Below are 21,953 nucleotides of genomic sequence, written 5' to 3' on the forward strand. Positions count from 1 at the left end.
TGGTTGACTTAATTGGTCAGTGTAGAAATCTGCGCGGATAATGCTGAGATGACATCTAACTCAAGAACCCCTGCAGACTTTTGCACTGTGTGTCTGCCCATCTCTCCTTGCCAATCCGGATTGTTCTTGGAGAATTTGTTCAATAATGCATATATCTCGTCAAAGCTTTTCTCCAAAACTTGACCCCCAGCTGCAACATCTACCACGATCATTGTTTCTGAATGTAGCCCTTCTATGAAAGTGTGAGCTAATACTTCATTTGTCTGATTATGATGAGGACAGTCTCTGAGTAGCCCCTTGAACCTTTCCCAAGCTGAGTATAAAGATTCTCCCACTTTCTGTTTGAAAGTCACTATCTCACTTCTGATCTTTGCAGTTTTGCCTGAAGGAAAGAACCTTGCCAGAAATTTTCTTGCCAAATCATTCCATAATGTGATGGAGTTAGCTGGTTCTTCCTTTAGCCATCGCTTAGCCTCTCCCAACAGAGAGAATGGAAAAAGTGTGAGCCTCACGTAATCTGGAGTGACCCAGTTAGTGATATAAGTATCACTAATCTCCAAAAAGTTCAGAATATACTGTTGTGGATCCTCGTGTGGAAGACCCATAAATTGCTTGTTTGCATGAAGTAACTGGATCATGCTATGTTTCAGCTCAAAGTGCCCAGTGATCCTGGGTTTCATTATACTGGAGGTGACATTAGCAATGCTGGGCATCGCCACCTCCTGAACAGACATAGGTTGCTCCTCTGCCATGTCCACAGGAAATTGAACAAGTGCCTGAATATTATTCGCGTCCCTTGCTTCCCTCAACCTCCTGTGAAATGTTCTCTCAGGTTCAGGATCAAAGCCTTGAAGTCGGTCCTGGCTTCTGACCCTACGCATTCAATCAAAGTTCCTGAGATCTGAGCAACAATCAAGTAACGTTAGACTAGACTAAATGAACAATTAAAGCAAAAACTAGCAAGTACTTAAAATTCAAGCCCCCGGCAACGGCGCCAAAAACATGTTTCTCCCAATACACACGCAAGTATACATGGTCGTACAAGTAATATAATGATAAGTTGAGCGTCGAACCCACAGAGACTTGTGTAAACTACTCACTAATTCACTAAAATTGTTATTCAATCCAGCTAAAAACAAAGTCCAATAATATGATTATATGATACTACGATTCTAAATAATAAATAAATTATCAAGTAACGAGTTGATTGTTATGTATTCAGTAGAGACAAATATTCCAGAGTTGTGATCGATTCACCAATCGTATTGTGTTCTAATTATCTCTCCCTTTCATATAATTCACTCATGGTTGCTAATTAATCAATAAATGGTCTCATAGCCTTCTCCCGAAGTACTACTCACCTATTCTCAATAGATTAACGCCTATATTCCAATGAAATCAATCTATTAAGAACGCATTAAGATCACAATATTTATTTAAGCATGGTGACTAGGTATATTCTTATCCTAACCACAAATCTGCTCCCCCTAAGGGTTAAGATCATGATCTCTTCAATTCTTCTCTAATCTAAACATGGCTTTCCCAAGCATAGCATAGATAGTAAATAGAACCTAACTGCTGGCCAGACAATTAAGCAATTCAACACAGAATTGAAGAAACAACCATATATGAGTGAATTATAATCAAGGTCAAGCTAATATCAAACAACAATATTCATGGCTAAATCACAACCCCAGAACAATGGGTGTTTAGCCACTCATGATGTAATCAAACAATTGCATAAGTTTTGATTAATTGAAAATACTAGAAAAGATGAAGAATTCTGAGATGTTCTTGCTCCTCAATGTTTCTTGCGTGTAGCTTTGCTCCAAAGTACGTCTCTCCCCCCAAAAATAGGTTTAGTCTTGCTTTATATCAGTTAGGTAGGTCTAGGGCCGAAATAAACTTGTCCCGGGCAAAATAGGACACATTTCACGTCACCAGCGCTCAGCCCAGCACCAGGCACCCTCCACGGCGTCCCAAATGTGAGCATAATGTTTTTGGCGCCACAGGTAGCGCCAGGCACTGCCTGTGGCGCCCAACTGTCTTCCTTTTCCGATTTTTCCGTTTTAGCTTCTATTCTTGCATGTTTTGTCCCAAATTGCTCCCGAATCATTCCTACAAGTAAAACACTTCAAATCAATATAATTCATCGCATTTAATATCATAATTTCATGAAACAAGAGTAAGAATAAGGCAATTTACATAAAAATATATATACTTTAAGCTAAACATCACCTACCAATCTTATTTGAATTTTTTTAAAGGTATTTTTTTCAATGGATTTTCACCATTTTCATGGAGAAAAAGAACAGAAAAGAGGTTTGAGGAATATGAACAAGAAAGATAGCGATAAAGGGAGAAATATACTTGTTTTTTTAAAAAAATATTTTATGGGTTTAATTTGACTAAATAGAAAACGAATTAGAAACATGGAATTCTGGTGAATGAAAATATATTGAGTTAAGGGAGTTGCAGAAATTTGGAAGAGAATGAGAGTAATAGGGGCTGGAGGTGACCAATTTTTGCTGGAAGTAGGAGCCAAAATTCACTTGGCAAAGATTTAAAGCAGCCCCATACAAGTATTGTCTGCCACGTAATAGTTGAGCCTCGTAGAGGAGAAATTTTATTTTGAGTCTAATATGCCAAGTAATACTTGTGTGAGGCCCTTATTTAGTCACATCTGTAATTTGTGAACCCAATTTTTTCTAACATTTTCTCCTTCGATGTGTTTCTTCGGTCAAAGCAAATGCTCCTCGCACTTTCTCTTTCTTATTCTTTCCTTTTTCGTTAACACTCTATCTTCCCCCTTGCAACAGATCTATACATATTCCCCCTTGCAACAGATCTATGCGATGGGTCTGTGACTGTTAGCTCCACATTTCATACACTACTTGTGTATCTTTATTTTAATTGGGACCTCGAGAGTGTCTCGCCCGATCCTTGAGTTCTTTAGAAAACTTAACCAGATGAAAAATCTCCATGACTGTCAATAATGAGCAACAGAGTACCAAAGAGAGACAACTCCTTCCACTACGGCTTGTCAAGGCAATTTGCTGCAGAATTGTTTTTAGAAAAAGAAGATGTTTGCTTGGAGAAAAATCTGATTTTTTACTCTAGTTCTCTATTAAAATGAAGTCAAAATTAAAAAAATATAGCTCTGCAAATACCTTACCAATCTTATTTGAATTTTTTTAAAGGTATTGTTTTAATGGATTTTCACCATTTTCATGGAGAAAAAGAACAGAAAAGAGGTTTGAGGAATATGAACAAGAAAGATAGCGATAAAGAGAGATAATATACTTGTTCTTTTTAAAAATATTTTATGGGTTTAATTTGACTGAATAGAAAACGAATTAGAAACATGGAATTCTGATGAATGGAAATATATTAAGTTAAGGGAGTTGCAGAAATTTGGAAGAGAAGGAGAGTAATAGGGGCTGGAGGTGGCTAATTTTTACTAGAAGTGGGACCCAAAATCCACTTGGCAAAGATTTAAAGCAGTCCCATACAAGTATTGTCTACTACGTAATAGTTGAGTCTCGTACAAAATAAAATTTCTCGTAATAGGGGCTGGAGGTGGCCAATTTTTGCTGGAAGTGGGACCCAAAATCCACTTGGCAAAGATTTAAAGCAGTCCATACAAGTATTGTCTGCCACGTAATAGTTGAGTCTCGTACAAAATAAAATTTCTCCTCTGATTATTTTGGAAAGTTGGAAAGTTGAAAGTTTGGAAAGTTGAAAAGTTTGACCGAGAATTGACTTTATTATTATCGGGCTCGGATTTTGATTTCAAAAGTTAGAATAGGTCCATTGTGTCATTTATGATTTGTGTGCAAAATTTAAGGTCAATCGGAGTTGGTTTGATAGGTTTCAGCATCGATTGTAGAAGTTGCAAATCAATTAGTTTCAATATGTTTGAATTGGGGTACAATTTTTGTTTTTGGTGTTGTTTGATTTAATTTGAGGCATTGACTAAGTTCGTATCATATTTTAGGACCTGTTGGTATGTTTGGATGGGATCCCGAGGGCCTCGGGTGTGATTCGGATTATGGTCTGACTCATTTTAGACTTTGTTAGATTGCTGAAATTTGTGCTTCTGGTTTCCTATTTCGCGATCGCGAAAGGAGGACCACGATCACATAGGGTTAAGTCTGGTGGGTGGGATATTTCTCAATGCGTTCGCGAGATTACGTCTGCGATCACAAGCCTTTGGAGAGTTGTGTTACGCAAACGCGTGAGAGGTGACGCGTTCGCGAAGAAGGAAGAGGAGACCTGGGATGTCATACCCGATCGCGTGAGTCTGGCAGTGATCGCGTATGTTTGGGAAGTTAGTCACCGCCGTCGCGACCCTGAGAGTGTGTTCACATATGAGGTTTCTGGCTTCTAAATATTTTGTTCTTCGTGATCGCGTAGTGTAACTACTGGGCAGACTATTTAAAATCCCAAATCGTGGGTTAGAGTAAAATTTCATATATGAACTTGGGGAGCTTGGCTAGGGGCGATTCTTGAGAGGGATTCCACTACTAATCAAGAGGTAAGCTATAATATTGAATACCCATTGATTTCTATACATAGATTATGTGTTTAAGGTGAAATTTGTTGGATTTTGGACTAGAGATTGGAGAGTAAGATTTGAGAGTTTGAGGCGATTTGTGATCGGTATTGGATGATTTTGGTATGGTTGGACTCGTTATTGAATGGATGTTCAGATTTTGTGGATTTTGTCGGGTTCTGAGGCGTGGGCTCGAGTTTGACTTTTTGGGTTGACGTTTGAATTTTGTTAAAGAACTTAGCTTTTTTGTATGAGATCGGTTCCAATAGCTTATTTTGATTATTTTAAGTTGTGTGTGACTAGATTCGAGTCATTCGGAGACCGATTTGCGAGACAAGGATTTGTTGGAGAATTGAGTTGCACACTTTTAGGTAAATAACACTTCTAAACTCGGTACCGACGGGATAAATCTCTGAAATACGTGTTATGTGATTAGTGTTGTGGTGACGCACATACTAGGTGACAAGCGTGTGGGAGTGCACCATAGTAATCATGACTCGATTGATTCTATGGTACCATGTACTTATCTAATCTTTTATCTATCCATAAAATTCCTATGTGTTAGAATAATTGTGTTGTTATCTATTTTACAAATCATGTTTAGGTTGTATGCTTATTCTATTGGGACCCACTGAGGTCATTTCTGCTGTTGAGTTATTTTCTTAAATTGCAATTATGTATTCAGTCATATTCATTCATTTGCATATCATATATCAGTTTCTATTATCATTTACTGTTACATCATGTTATCATTGTTTGGGCTGAGTGATATGAGATATGTGAGCCCGTGAGAATGGAGAGATTGATGACTGAGTTGGGGCCTGAGAGCTGTGTTATGAGTGATATTGTGGATCGGGTTGCACGTCGCAACATGCCATATTGACTTTATATCTATTATTATTATTATGGATCGGGTTGTACGCCGCAACAGGCCTTATAAGCTTTATCTATTATGATAGGATCGGGTTGCATGCCGCAGCAGGCCATATTGGCTTTATATTAGCACTTGGGCAAGATCCGCCCCTCCGGAGTCTAACATACCAGCTGTGAGCATAGGTACCACACAGTGTTGAGTGTTTATGTGTGATGAGTGGGAGTTGAGACAGTCAGATTGGGATACTCTGAGAGCGTGAGTACTTGGGAGTATCATTGTGATGCATTACATTTGACATGTAGTCATACAGATGTAATATTCCTCATGCTAGTTGTACTTGGCATATTTATCAGCGTTGATCTTAAATTATTGAACTTGAAAGAATGTATACATTTATGTACTGTGTACGAACTGATTATGGAATTTCTTTGAGTTATTACTGTGTTACTTATTGAGTACATTGGGTCGGTTGTATTCATACTATACTCTGCACTTCGTGTGCAGATCCAGATATATTTGGACACGATGGTTGCTAGATTTGGTGCAGTATCTGCTCAGAGACTACTGTGGTAGCTGCTATGACGCCTACAGACCTCGACTCTCCTTCCTTTCAGTTTATTCAGTATTGTTTTATTTTCCAGATAGTTGTATTAGATATTTAGATTGTATCGACACTTGTAGCTCATGTACTTGATGACACTAGGATTTTGGTATTTGTTGTCGTTGAGTTTCATTTGTTTTTACCAGTTATTTATGAGATTTCTCCACTATTGAGCTTGTTAAAAATCATATTTTTAATTCAAAGGTGTAGTTATTATGTGATTGTAGGCTTGCCTATTAATGTGATAGACGTCATCACGACATGTTGGTATTTGGGTCATGACAAGTTGGTATCAGAGCACTAGGTTACTTAGGTCTCACAAGTCATGAGCAGGTTTAGCAGAGTCTTGTAGATCGGTATGGAGATGACTGTACTTATCTTCGAAAAGCTACCGAACCATTAGGAAACTTCAATTTCTTGTATTCTTGTCGTGCAAATTTATTGATTTCAATAACTAAACTTCTTTTATTCTATTCTCTCATAGATGGTGAGGACACGTGCGACCAGATCAGGTGGACGACCACCAGTACCACCAGCTAGGGTCACAAGAGGTCGGGGCCGCGGTAGAGGCCGAAGTGCATCTCGTACTACAGCTAGAGCAGCACCCGTGGAGCCACCAGTTGCTCCAGCTGAGGAGCATATACCAGATGTGGTTGAGCCGGTGGGACCAGCTCAGGCACCAGCTGTGCTCATTGTGATTCCAAGCATTAAGGAGGCTCTTGCTCAGATATTGATTGTATGCACTAGCCTTGCTTAGGCAGTTTCAGTTCTGATTGCACCAGCCACTTCTCATGGCAGTGGAGGTGCACATACTCCCACCGCCCGTACTCCAGAGTACGTAGTCCAGGAACTTCAAACACTGGGGGTACTACTAACCCAGCCGATTGCAGCTGATTAGGCCTAGTTTGGTCCACCTATGAGTGACGAGGAGCAAAAGAGACTAGAGTGGGTTAGGAGGCTCAGGCCTCTAGAGTTCAGTGGGGCTGAGTAAGAGGATGCTCATGATTTCTTAGACATGTGCTAGTGGATCCTTCACACGGCGAGTATTCTGGAGACTAGTTGAGTCTCATTTACTACTTTTTAGTTGTCAGGGCAGCCTTCAGATGGTGGGAGACATATGAGTTGAGTAGGCCAGTCGGCGCTCCACCACTTACATGACATGAGTTCTTAGTTCTCTTCTTAGAGAAGTTTGTTCCACAGACCTGTAGGGAGGAGTTGCATAGGCAGTTTGAGCAGCTACGCCAGGATGGTATATCAATTACCAATATGAGTTGTGATTTTCAGAGTTGACTTGTCATGCGATATGGTTAGTCCCCACTGAGAGAGAGAGAGCAGATTAAGAGGTTCATTGATGGCCTTAACTATGGGCTGCGCTTCGTCATGACTCGGGAGATTGCATCAAGTGTTAGGTTTGACGAGGTGGTTGATATTGATAGGTGCCTAGATCAGATTTGTAGTCAGGAGTGTGAGGAGAGAGAGGCCAAGATGCCTCATTGTTCGGGTGGTTTCAAAAGTGCCTCATCTGAAGGATCCCACCATAGTAGGGGTTGCCCTTATAGGCCTGCTCAGATGGTTCGTCCGGTTTATCGTGGTGCATCAGCTAGCTATGGTTCATACAGTGCTCATCCGGGTCAGTCATCTCTCAGTGCCTTCCCAGCTCAAAGTTCATCTCGTGCTCTATCAGTTCAGGGGTTCATATGTACCAGGTCCTTCTAGTAGGTATTCTTGTTCTTGGGGTCCGATTCAGTCTCTGCCACCATTGACAGACGGAGTTGCTTCGATTATGGAGAGTTTGGACATGTGAGGAGGTATTGTCCCCATCTTTTGGGAGGTCCAGTTCAGTAGAGATGTCAAGTTATGACTTCTGCACTAGTTATCACTACCCACTCAGCCAGCTCAGGGTAGGGCTCAGGCAGCTAGAGATCGCCCTAGAGAAGAAGGTTGATCAAGCGACGGTCAAGCTCGATGCTATGCTTTTCCCGCCAGGACAGAGGCTGTTGCTGTAGACAAAATGATCACATGTAATGTCTAAGTGTTCCACATAGATGCTTCCATATTATTTGACCCTGGTTCCACTTATTCATATGTATCATCGTATTTTGCTCGTTATTTGGATATGACCTGTGAGTCCTTAGTTACTCCTGTTTATGTATCTACACCAATAGGCGATTCTATTGTTGTGGACCGTGTGTACCGGTTGTGTGTGGTGACCATTGGGGTATTGGATATGAGAATTGATCTTTTATTACTTAGTATGTGTTTACCGTAAAAATGGTAACAACAATTAAATTTGTAAATGGGATTCTAAAAATACGTGATCTATTCCCGAGCTAGTTGTTAGAGCAGTTGATGTTAAGAACATAACGCTTAACGATGAAATGCGAGCTAAAAAAAAGACAGTAATCAAACCGAAGAGGCATGTTCCGGGTGCAAAGCCGGTCGATAAGAATCTCGGGGTCGGGACTTGAATCGAGCTTGAGCTATCGGGGGCTACCGGGAATAGGATAACAATTAAGGATACGATCAAGCAAGGCTCTTTACGGCCAAAGTTGCGCAATATAGCATGAAATAAGTAAGAAGACAATAGATGTTAAAGCGGCCTCGAGCCAGTGAGAATGAACAAAATAGGAGAAAGAGAGAGAGATATTATTGCTTTTGTAGAGAAATGGAGCAACATCAGCCATTTACAAAGTGGTATGGGTTCCCCTTCTATAGGCAAGGGAACACGGTATGGTACAAATATATGGAGATTAAACACAAAGTACAGAGATGGGATGGTTTGATTTGATGCCTCAACATAGGCTCTGGATAGGCCGGGCTTGTCAGACGTAGCCATGTGCCTTGGGGGATCCCCCTCCATCCTGGCTTTGGTCTTTGTTTCCTCCGAGTCAGGCTCCGACGAGCCTCGAGGTCGGGAACTTGGTTGCGGACTCCCACCCTCGGGGTCCCGAGGCATGCTTCCGAAATGTCCCGACAGCGAGAAATCGAGTCTTCTGATTTTGCCACATATAAATAGTCTCTGCGTTTCCCATAACGAAAAGATAGGAAATGATTCTGACACTTGACTCCTCGAGCTTCTTTTGGTGATGCCATATAGATGATGTGACTCCTAGAGTGAGCTTCAAGGTGATTGGACATCCACGAGCTTGTGCTTTTCAACTTCATTTATTGCACTCCTGATTCTCGTTTGTCAAGGTGAAGGTACCGCCGTTGGTTCGGTTTTCCATGGATGCATTAACTGCGTCCGTCGATCAGCTTTCCAAAGCCTAGATGACCGTGTCGTATTCCCCTATAATGGGGGTGACTTGGCATTACTCTTCCTATCCCAGTGCTTCTGTTGGCTCGCTTCCCTTTCCCTTCTTATCATCTTCTTTCACCCCTGAACATCATGCTAGGGGCTCATGACCTTAAGGCCGTTTGAAGGAGTTTCCTTAGACTGTGTTGTGGCATTCTACCGGAGCTTCCCTTCGTCGAACATAAACGTGTCGTTCCGCTATTGTTGTGGTCAACAGTATGCTGGATCTTGCTGCTACTGCTGGGCCGAGGTGATGATGGACGGGGAGTCAGTTTCTCCCTTATGTAGATAGTTGTTCGGATTATGCACCGCTGCTCATTATCCTACCCGGGCCTAGTGCGGCACTTCATCCCTAGGGCTTTTGCAATTTTTATGTAACGACCCCTCGAGGGATGCTTGTACACAAACTTTTGTGAATAAGAATATATCCTATTGATTTCTGCTTTCCTTACTTCTGTATGATTTTGTACCCTTTGAGGCACTTTGGATGGTTTCTTTTGTTTGTTGGCCGCTGATATCGGGCTTGGGCGCGGGCGTCTGTCCTGGTCTTATGCTGATCGGCATGGCTCTCTTCCAAATCCATCATCGTACTTCGGACCAATCTTGGATCGATCTGATAGGTCCGGGATATCCAGGCCCTCCTAGTTGTATGGAGATCATGCGTCAAATTCTGGGGCCTTCGGGAATGCTACCCTAGATGAAGATCATCTTTGGGTATCCGGGGGTCCCTATTGATCTTGATGTAGATAGCCCCTTTAGAATGTATAAGATAGACTTCTGCTGAGGAGTTTGCCTGTATTGGCACTTCCTCGGACCTTTGTGGAGCTTTTGCGATTGGAGCTTCCCATGTTTATTCCTCTTTTCAGAAAGAGGGGATAACGAGACTAGGTACTCGCCTTGCATCAAATGTTGGCGTTTAAGGCTTCCCGACGTCCGACTTGTTTGGGTTGGGGGTTCTTGACATAGAGTGCTATCTTGATCTCGGAGATAATACAAACAACCCCTCGAGTCTTAACTTCTTGTCAAAGGATGCTTTCTGTATCGGGTATTGACCCGTCGATCTGTATCGAGGCTGTTGGCTTCCCGAGGCTTGCCTCGGGCAGGTGAGTCATCATTGCTTCTCGCATATATGTGGGGTGGCTTTGGATTTTTCTCAAGACTTCACAATTTTTAGACAACCGCCTTTCTGCTTTTGCACGGGTACTTCATCTCTTTAGGCGCAAAAAGTGTTGGTGCGCGCCCTTGCTTTGACCTGTTAGTTTCACCATAGTCATGAAAACCATTCGGGGCTTATCCGGCAAGGGACGGGGGGTGCTGCTCCTAGTGCTTAAGAATCGAGGGAGTTCGCTCTGGAGACGACGTCCTTGATTAGAGAGGAACACCTGGAGATGGCAAGGAGATACTGCGGGTGGAGCGAGGGGATAACAGTGCAAGTGCTTTCCCCAGATAAGGGCATTGCGGACTCTACCGATGGATTCTTGAGCGTATACCTATACCCTTTCACATTTGGCCCCCATATAGGGTTGTGTTTGATTTTGCTTGAAGTATAGGGTTACCCTGGCACAGATTCATCCATTGTTTTAGCGAACGACATTGATAATGAGATTTTTTGCGAAGAAGGCCGGGCTTGAATTCACGCTCGATCACCTTGTCAGGCTATTTCGGCCCTTCCATCATTGAGGCCTACTAACTCTGAGGTGTTGTTCGTCCATGCCCTTTGCTATCGATGACGAGGAAAGTGGGGATCGAGAGTGCGCCAGTTGGTTTATCTGGGCCTGGATGACCGACATTATCCCTGTGGAGTTTTTGCCATTTCCTGAAGGGTGGAATTATGCACGTGAGTGAGGCGTTTGTCGCTTTTTCAGGTTTCGCCTATAGCAAAAATTAGCTAAGTAATAATGTTGTCTCCCTTGTTGCAGCATCTTCGTGGATGCCGGGTGAAGTCCATGATCTGTCTGGCTGGGTTTGGAAGTTGGTGACCCATTCGTCCTGCAATGAGCGCAGGTTGCGAGCTATACTTCGTACCGGATGGGGAGCGCAGTATCAAGGTATGTGCGTATGCTTCCTTTGCCTTGCCTTCGCATACTCGAGGTAATATTTTCCCCTTCCATTTGTGTTGGATTCCCCGTTTGCAGATATTAGGCGGTTCCTTGGGATGAGGCACCCGCGGTGTGACGGAGCCTTTAGTGGTGCTGGTCGGGCTCACATTTCCAAGGAAGCTGCTCCCAGAGTGCCTGATCCCCGGCCGGCGTTTCCTTTGAGCGAATACGCCTTGCACAAGGTCGGTTCATCTGGGGCCGCAGGGGCAAGATCAACAAGTGTGTTCCGACTTCGAGGAAGTCCGTCGGCTTCACATTGTGGTGAGTTTATGTATAGTTTCCCTGTGCCCCGTGTCCTACTCCCTTTATTGAACCTTCCTTGTGCAGGCTTGTGATAGGCTTATGTCTGAGCTGCTCCGTCAAGGGGCCAAGCTTCAAAAATTTTTGGATGAGGGCGAATCCCTTATGTTCCTTAGCGAGGAGAAGGAAGTTGGGCTGCAGCAATGGCGACATAAGGCGTACCTGAGCTCAAACTATGAGAGCTATTTGATGGAGCAGGTAACTTGGAGAGCTATGAGAGCTATGAGAGCTCAAACTAACCCCTTTTGCCGTATTAGTTGCAGAGGAAGGTGGAGGCCTTAGAGTACCTCAAAGGCGACGTCAACCGTGTCAGAGTTGCTTGTGGGGAGCTAAAAGCTCAAGTGCAGAATCGAATTTTGGAGGAGATGAGTGCCTCGGCTAAGGTTCCTGCCTTTGAGTTCCAACTCTGCTTGACTCATGACAACGCCAAAGTTCAAGTGGATATGATTGGGAAACTCGAATATGATCTCTCGAAGGTTAGAGCTGAGATAATTGATGCCTGGGCAGAAGCGACACTAAGCCAAACCAAGGCCGATCGAGAGATGGCGATTCGTATGAAAGATGTTGTTGGTGCTCGAGTTGAGCTGAAGCGAGCCCTCGACTAGGGGAAGAGAATCGAGGAATATGTTCGCTGTAGATCCTGAAGAGAGGTACTCGAGGAGGTCGGTGCAAGGGGTTTTGTCCTCTCGGAGGAATTGGCTTGAGCAAGGGCGGATGAGCGTGACGCTCGGTCATTTCTTGTTGATGTTGCGAAGGGCGAACTCGACAAGTTGTAGCCCTATACCGCAGAGTGTAGACTTTGCCATTTTGTCGCTCCAGACTTTGCCATTTTGTCGCTTTAGACTTTGCCATTTTGTCGCTTTGGACTTTGCCATTTTGTCGCTTTGTCTCTGATATACGTAGGGCATGCCTGTAGATGGAGAATGCGATTTTTTCGCGCGTGTAATATATAAGAAGAAACTTGAAGCTTTATTTCTCCTATACCCTTTTTCTGTTGTTGCTTTCGATCGGGCCGACTGGTTTTGGTATTTGGCGAGGTCCTCATAGGCCCGGAATGGATCGGACAGACCTGGGGGCTCTTAAGTGCGATCCTTGGCGGGAGCAGGTGTTGGGGCCTTCGTGCTTGGCTCGATTGTTTAGGCTTAGTCTCTGAGTCGAGCTGCGGCTCGAGCCTTCTTGCCCTCGAATTTTTTGTGCCCGTGCGGGCAGGTAGCAATCATTTTTATCTCTTGCCCTTAGGCATTTTCCATTCCAACTATTTTGGGTCCAGTCTTCGAGTCGCATTATGACTCGAGCTTCAATTGACCCTCAAGCTCTTTCCTGCCTGCATGGGCGGATGATGATGACCCTTTGTGCTCTGGGTCGAAGTGACCTTACGGGCGCGTGGCCCGGAGGTTTACTTGGCCGGTGATAGTGGCATTTATGCCATGCCCTTCGGCATATTATAGTTTTCGGGTCCAGTCTCCGAGTCACGTTGTGATTAGAGTTGTAATCGACCCTTAAATTTCCTTGATTTCCCAGCTGGCGACAGTGGTTCTTATGTTGTGCCCTTAGGCATATTGCAGTTTTTGGGTCCAGTCTCCGAGTCGCATTGCGATTCGAGCTGTAATCGACCCTTAAATTTCCTCAATTTTCTGGCCGGCAATAGTGGCACTTATGCCATTTGGTCGTTGAGACGTTTCAGTATATGGCCCAGAGGCTTGCATATTTAACTATTTTGGATCCTGTCTACGAATCGAGTTACGATTCGAGCTCATTTTTATCCTCAAGTTGTCAATTTTTTTTAGCTGGCGACAATAGCTCTTACGCTGTTTGGTCGTAGAGACCTTTCAATATGAGGCCCGTAGGCTTTCTTAGCTGGTGATAATAGCTCTTATGCTGTTTTTTCCCATGGACTTTTTTGTAGGCTTTGTTTCCGCTCGTTAAGGTCTTTTTAGAGTATTTTTGCCCGACCCGTCGTCGGTTCCAGAGGAACCTCAATTTCAAGTCGTTATCGGCGATATTTCGAGCACCTCGTAGGGTTCATAGCTCGTAGGTCGAGTAAATCGATGCTCTTGCGGTTTGGAGCCGATGTGGTCAGAGCTCGTTTTTTCCTATTGAGGGAAGCCTGTTTTAACCGGTTCTTTCCGAAGTATATTCAAAGTAGTGGCATGTGATTTTTAGCGATAGTCGGGTGTCCCCGAGTTGCGTTATTTTGGTTGTATCAGTCGTTTTAACCGTAGTCATGTGCGTTTGGGCGTAGCCATTTTTTATCCCAAGCGATAGTTTAGGCGTCTACACCGAGGGTATGCCCTTTAGGGATTCTTACAAATGCGATGTATAGCCTAAACTTCAGGGTTCCATGCCTGTTGATGTCTTACAGTTTGTCATTCCTCTTAAGGTCTTACAGTTTGTCATGCCTATTGAGGTCTTACAGTTTGTATGATGTAGAATAGATCTAGTTATGCCGAGTCTGCCCGCTAGGGGTCTTACAGTTTTGGATTTTCCAGTGCTCGGCGATTGGCGACAGTCTCGGAGTCATCGAGTTTGTTTAAGCTTGAAGACCGCTTCTCGTGAACTCGGAGTTGCATTGTGAGGGCTTTGTGAGCTCAGGGTTCTGACCCTGGGGTCATGTGGGCATTGAACTGTTTATGTCTCCGAGTATTTCGAGACGTATTCAGCGGAGAGGCCTTTGCTGCGAATATGCCGAAATAGCCTTTTTCGAAGTATGAAATGCCGAAAAGATATTCTTTATTGCTTGGCATAAATATATTCTGTAAATACATGTCGTCTCGTTTCTGTGAGCTTGGCCCGCGTGGGTGCGGCTTCTCTGATAATCTGATCCGTTTACATGATTCCATTTTGAAACTTAGCCTGCCATTTATTGGCCCTTTTGAGGGGATGATGTCCTTTAGAGAAGGCCATCGCACGTCGTCTGACTGTAGAAAAAAGGCCCGCGATTTAGTCTGATCCTCTTCTAGGGGGTATGATGGTCTGCTAATAATCTTGCTGGCGGGACCCTCTTTAGGTTGGAAGTCTGGTCGAGGGAAGAGAGCACGATGGGCCCGGCAGAGGCCTTCGATCTTCGATTGGAGTTAGAACTTATGAATGCCTCGGCTGCCTGCCTGCATATAGGTTAGCAAAAGAAAAGAAACAAGAAGGGAGCGGAGTAGTTCTTCCCTACTATGGGATGTGTAGGGGATGTTTCGAGGTCTGGTATGTTTCTACCATTTCGAGGTGTGAGCCCTTAATATAGCCTTCTGTTGTGTTCAACCAGGCTTGGCCGAAGATGTGGTTCTGCTCACCCTTTGATCCCTTTGAGGGCGGAGGTATTGATGCCGGTGATGGGTCATATGGTGAGGGATTTCCTCTCTACACGTGTAGCTCCTTGTCGAATACTTTAGTCCCACCTCTGTCGTGGAGTTTCATCCCTTTGGCGGAGTGTGGTCGAAGTCACCTCCGGCGGTGTGCCCGTTGTCATTTGAATAAATGTCCGTGTTTCGCAGGCTCGATGCTCCAACCCGAGCTCAGGCGGGCTGTATAAAGGGAGTGGCCTTCCTGATTGTTGTGGCGATCGGCGTCTGGAATCCATTAAGGATTCGAGGTGTGGGAGTGATTTGGTTCGTTAGTCCGAACTGCCCCATTGGCTTTGGCCTGACCTCGTCAGTATAATTGATCAAACCATCTGCACTCATGAACACATGTTTTATTTGAAATAGGTCAAATGAGGGAGGGGGTTACCAATCGCATTAATATAAGGCCGAGGTGAAGTCCTGACGTCCCTTTCCTTGGATAAAAGGGTGTCCTTTGGGTATATACCCTGGAACCATCTTTCCCCGATGTTGAGCCCTTTCACTCTGCATTTTATGGATATTTGAAGGGTGCTGCCGCCCCTTTACTGTCGTGGCAATACGTCGTGGCTTGTCAGCTTCATTTTTCCCGATCTCCTTCGAATCGGGTGTCTTCCAAAGGGAAAGCCCCTCGTCGCTTGAAAGTTGGTCGTAGCTTCGAGCAATTCCTGGAGTTTCCCCTTTAGGCAGCTTCGCAGACATTGCCTCATTAAAAACCTTGCTGGTAAAAACCCTTCTTTATTGGGGATAAAAACTCGGTCGAAGGAAAAGAGTGTAGCGAACGCACTTTTGGGGGTCATGAGGCCTCCTGATAGTGTTAGCGTTCTAGTATCTCCGGTCGAGTGCCTGCACGAGGGTTAGTTCTTAATCCAAAATGAAACAAAAGGAATGTTGTGCCTTGAAACAAGATATGTTGGTGACACCTTGAGATTGGCTTATTATGACCGTCCGAGGGAGGACATGCGATGCAGATTTCTACTTCGTGTTGTCAAACCCGACTGGGGTTGAGACCTGATTCGCCTGCTGGCTTATTTGGGAGCGGGGGTATGGGCGCTGATAACACGTCATATATTGCAAACATTTCCCTTGCCGCGTGTTGTTCCCCATATATGGTTTTGACCCCGTCCTTCATCGGGAATTTTATCATCTGGTGGAGGGTGGACGGTACTGCTCTCATGTAGTGTATCCACGGTCGCCCAAACAAGGCATTATACCTCAGATCTCCCTCGATGACATGGAATTTAGTGCCTTGGGTTGTGCTGGCCACAGTAATCGAAAGGACTATTTCTCCTTTCATTGTTTCGCTCGCCATGTTGAACCTATTGAGGCCCCGAGTGGCGGGCACAATCCGTTCGAGCAGTCCGAGCTATTCTATCACCCTCGACCTGATAATATTGGCCGAGCTACCTAGATCCTCGAGTATACGTTTTATCTGAAAAGAATTTACAAGTAAGGAGATTACCAGGGTATCATTGTGGGGTTGAGACACGGCCTCGGTATCTTCTTCGCTGAACGTGAGAGCATCTTCGGGGATATATCCCCGAGTTTGTTTTTCCCTGGTGATGGATGTTTTTGTTCTCCTCATCACGGGTTCCTGTGGGGCATCAACTCCCCCCCATGATCATATAGATGACGTGTTATGGATCATTTTCCTCGTTCTTCTCGGTTGCCTCCCTGTCTCGAAACTAATTTTTGGCCCGATCGCTAAGGAAATCCCGAAGGTGCCCTTTGTTGAGTAGCCGAGCCACTTCTTCTCATAGTTGATGGTAATCCTCGGTCCTGTGACCGTGTGTGTTGTGGAACTCACACACTAAGTTGTAATTTCTCTGTGAAGGGTCCGACCGTATTGGTTTGGGCCACTTGGAGTCCCTAATTTTGCCGATAGTGAACACGATGTCTGATATGTTGACGCTGAAGTTGTATTCCGATAAGTGGGGCGCGTTTGTTGGCACTATGTTCCAATCGAACCTAGTTCTGTTGACGAGCCCCCGAGGATCCTGTCCTCGATCTATCCTCCGATCGTTGCGCCATGGGGAATTCCTTCTATCTTCAAGGTACGGTTGGTACCTTTCTTTGTTTGGTTTCAACTCTTTTGCCAGGAGTCTGTTTGGGTATACTGAGCCCGAAGGGGCTCCCAACTGGTCATCCTCAGCCCTGATCTTTGACTAGTATCGGTTGTGAACGTCTGACCAGGTCACTGCCACATATTCGATTAGATTTTTATTCAATTATTTTGAAGCCATCGAGCTTCATTCGTTCAGACCTTGGGTGAAGGCTTGCACTGCCCAATCGTCAGAGACTGGTGGTAGCTTCATCCGTTCCATCTGGAAGCGGGATACGAATTCTCGCAACATCTCGTTCTCTCTCTGCTACCTTGATGGCTCTGGCATGTGCTTTTACAAAGGAGTCTGCTAGCATGGCGAACGAATCTATGGAGTTGGGAGCCAAGTTATGGTACCACATCATGGCCCCTTTTGAAAGTGTTTCTCCTAATTTTTTCAGCAACACGGACTCGATCTCATCATTTTTTATGTCGTTGCCTTTTACTGCGCATATGTAAGCAGTGACGTGTTCGTTAGGGTCAGAGGTGCCTTTGTACTTGTGGAGTTCTGGCATTCTGAATTTTTGGGATAGACTTCAGGGCTGCTTCCTCGGGGAACGACCTCTGAATGAACTTCTTTGAATTCAAACCTTTGAGGACAGGGGGTGCACCTGGGATCTGATCGACCCTGGAGTTGTAGGTCTCAACTTTTTTGTCGTTGGCTGCAATCATTCTCTCACCTGATTCGAACCTTTTGGTGAGGTCCTCGAGCATTTTTACAATGGCGGGGTCAGTCAATGACCTGTTGTTGCTTGACCTTTCAATGCTCGCTCGGTGGGGGGAGCCGTCTCTGGTGCCGCTGTGCTGGGGGTTCTTGGATGGCTTTGCAGCTGAGCAATGGCCAGTTGTTGTGCCTGCAACATTTCAAAAATAACGTGAAGACTAACTTCCTATTCTTCCCAGGCTTGGGTTTTTTGAGCTTCCTGTTGGTTTCTATGCCGTACGCTCTTGTCGATGTGAGAAGTTTCGTCAACTTGTTGTGCGTCCTGTGAATCTGTGTCCACTAGGATCAGTCCGGGAGCGATATCAGGATTCTACAGAGGTGCTCCAGCGGCCGGGACAACCACGCCATTTTCCCCGTGATTTTTGAGGTTGCCGTTCTCAACTCCGTTTACTGAGCCAGACATTTTGGTCTGAAGTAAAAGGATCTTGGACAAGAAAAAGTGTGAAAGCTAATCTGTATTTGTGTAATGAAAACTAGCAAGAAAATAATCACTATTATTTTTAGCCCCACGGTGGGCGTCAAACTGTTTATCGTAAAAATGGTAACAACAATTAAATTTGTAAATAGGATTCTAAAAATACGTGATCTAATCCCGAGCTAGTTGTTAGAGCAGTTGATGCTATGAACGTGAAGCTTAATGATGAAATGTGAGCTAAAACAAGATAGTAATCAAACCTAAAGGGCCTGTTGCCCGGGTGCAAAGCCGTCGATAAGGACCTCAGGGTCAGGACTCGAATCGAGCTATCGGGGAAACCCGGAATAGGATAACAATTAAGGATACGATCAAGCAAGGCTCTTTACAGTCAAAGTTGCGTAATATAGCATGAAATAAGTAAGAAGACAATAGATGTTAAAGCGGCCTCGAGCCAGTGAGAACGAACAAAATAGGAGAAAGAGAGAGAGATATTATTGCTTTTGTGGAGAAATGGAGCAACATCATCCATTTACAAAGTGGTATGGGTTCTCCTTATATAGGTGAGGGAACACAGTGTGGTACAAATATGTGGATATTAAACACAAAGTACGGAGATGGGATAGTTTGACATGATGCCTCAACATAGGCTCTGGATAGGCCGGGCCTATCAGACGTAGCCATGTGCCTTGGGGGCTTCCCCCTCTGTCCTGGCTTTGGTCTTTGTTTCCTCCGAGTCGGGCTCAAATGAGCCCCGAGGTCGGGAACTTGGTTGCGGCCTCCCGCCCTCAGGGTCCCGAGGCATTCTTTCGAAATGTCCCGACAGCGAGAAATCGAGTCTTCTGATTTCGTCGCATACAATATGATTGATTTTGACGTGATTTTGGGCATGTATTGGTTGTCCCCATATCATGCTATTCTAGATTGTCATGCTAAGATCATGACGTTGGCAATGCCGGGATTACCTAGGATTGAGTGGAGAGGTTTTCTGGACTATGTTCCTAGTAGGGTGATTTCATATATGAAGGCCCAACGGATGGTTGGGAAGGGTTTTCTGGCATTATTTTCCTTTGTGAGAGATGTTGGTGATGATACTCCTAATATTGATTCTGTTCCGGTAGTGCATGATATTTCGAATGTGTTTTTTTGCTAACCTTCCGGGCATGCCACCCGACAGGGACATTGATTTTGGTATTGACTTGTTGTCGAGCACTCAGCCCATTTCTATTCCTCTGTATCGTATGGCACCAGTGGAGTTGAAGGAATTGAAAGAGGAGCTTTAGGATCTTCTTGATAAGGGGTTCATTAGGCCTAGTGTGTCGCCTTGGGGTGCACCAGTTCTATTTATGAAGAAGAAGGATGGTTCTATTTAGATGTGCATTGATTATAGGTAGTTGAACAAAGTTACAATTAAGAACAAGTATCATTTGTCGTGCATTGATGACTTATTTGACCAGTTTTAGGGAGCTAGAGTGTTCTCTAAAATTGATTTGAGGTTTGGGTATCAGCAGTGGAAGATTCGGGACTTTGATATTCTGAAAATGACATTCAGGACCCGCTATGGTCACTAGGAATTCCTTGTGATGTCTTTGAGCTGGCCAATGCCCCAGCAACATTCATGCATCTAAATGAACAGTGTATTCCAGCCATATCTTGATTCATTTGTCATAGTATTTATTGATGATATCTCGGTATTCTCACGTAGCCAGGAGGAACATGCACAACATTTGAGGATTGTACTACAAATGTTGAGGGAGAAGAATCTTTATGCTAAATTCTCCAAGTTTGAGTTTTGGCTTGGTTCTATGGCATTCTTCGGGAACATGGTGTCCAGTGAGAGGATCAAGGTAGATCCGAAGAAGATTGAGGCAATTTAGAATTGGCGTAGACCGTGTTCAGCTAAGGAGATTCTGAGTTTTCTTGACTTGGCCGAACATTATGATCGCTTCGTGGAGGGTTTCTCATCCATTGCACTGCCTTTGACAAATTTGACCCAGAAGGGTGCCCTATTCAGGTGGTCCGATGAGTGTGAGGAGAGTTTTTAGAAGCTCACGACTACCTTGACCACAACTCCAATTTTAGTTTTGCCTTCAGTATCGGGTTCTTATAAAGTGTATTGTGATGCTTCCCGGATAGGTATTAGGTGTGTCTTGATGCAGGAGGGTAGAGTGATTACTTATGCTTTACGCCAGCTGAAGCCCTATGAGAAGAACTACCTCGTTCATAATTTAGAGTTGGCAGCAATTGTCCATGCATTGAAGATTTGGAGGCATTATCTCTATGACGTGCCTTGTGAGGTATTTATAGATAATCGGAGTCTACATCACTTGTTCAAGTAAAAGGATCTGAATTTGAGGCATCGAAGATGGTTGGAGCTGTTAAAAGATTATGATATTACCATTTTATATCATCCCGGGAAGGCCGATGTGGTGGCCGATGCCTTGAGTAGAAATGCAGTGAGTATGGGTAGCCTTGCATATATTCCTATTGCCGAGAGATCGCTTGCATAAGATGTTTAGGCCTTAGCCAATTAGTTCGTGAGGCTAGATGTTTCGGACCCTAGTCGGATTATAGCTTGCATGGTTTCTCGGTCTTCTTTGCGATTGCATTAGAGAGCGTCTGTATGACAAGCCCCATTTGCTTGTCCTTAAGGACACAGTTCAGCACGGTGATGCCAGGGGGGTTTCTGTTGGAAATTATGGGGTGTTGTAGATGCAGGGTCAGATTTGTATGCCCAATATAGATGGGTTACTTGAGTCGGTTCTTGAGGAGGCCCACAGTTCACAATATTCTATTCATCGGGGTACCACTGTAAGCACGTGATTTTTGCCCAATATGATAATTACTCCCAAAAATTCAAAAATAAAATAATTTTCTTTGGTGTGCAATTTTGTGATATTTTGAATAATTATTTGTATTTGTCTGTGCATGTTTATTTGCTAAATTAATAAAAAAATACAAAAATATGTCGCATTTTGCATGTAGGATTTAATTCTACAATTGTTAGTAATTAAATTTGTTTTACAAAAATTAAAAATTACAAAAATAGGCATCTTTTGTATTTTTAGCATTTAATGTCCGAATGAACAATTTTATGCTTAATTATTATTTAATTGTGCGTTAATTGTTATTGGGAGTTAATTTGCACTTTTATAACTTAATTTAGTTCTTAATAATAATTTAAGTATTTTTATAATTTAGTTTAGAAAAATAAAAGAAGAAAAGATAACAAAAATACAAAAGAAAATCGGATTGGGCCACTTCTTCAATTGTAAGCCAAAAGCCCAAAAAATTGCCCAATCTTCTCCATGACCCAGTCCACTACAGACCGAGTCGACCCGGTCCGCCCCATTAACCCAAATACCCAACACCCTTCTTCATTTTTCAAAACACAAAACAAAACAAAAACCCTAAAAACACAAAAAAAAAACCATCCGCCCCCTCTCTTACTCTCTTCTTCTCCATCTCCATTTACACAGCCATGGCTGCCCTCACCAAGCTTCATCACCCTCCACCTCCAAGCTCCTCATCGACGCGCACACACACATCTGCGTCAACACATTCACACGAGCACATCTTCCCCGTCATCCACTTCATCGTCCCCATTCGAGCTTCTGCCATGTCCAACCATGGCTGAGCTTCGATGCTCTCACATGGTAACTG

The 21,953-nt window shown here is 44.0% G+C and overlaps 1 non-coding gene across 1 annotated transcript; it reads left to right on the forward strand.

The window, feature by feature from the left end:
- The first annotated feature begins 266 nt into the window (after positions 1 to 266).
- On the forward strand, positions 267 to 371 carry LOC142171331 (small nucleolar RNA R71). Its single transcript, XR_012700903.1, has one exon. It is a non-coding gene; the product is annotated as a small nucleolar RNA R71 (small nucleolar RNA).
- The last annotated feature ends 21,582 nt before the right edge of the window (positions 372 to 21,953 follow it).

The sequence above is a fragment of the Nicotiana tabacum genome, chromosome 16 (assembly GCF_000715075.1).
Source record: "Nicotiana tabacum cultivar K326 chromosome 16, ASM71507v2, whole genome shotgun sequence".
NCBI lineage: Eukaryota > Viridiplantae > Streptophyta > Magnoliopsida > Solanales > Solanaceae > Nicotiana > Nicotiana tabacum.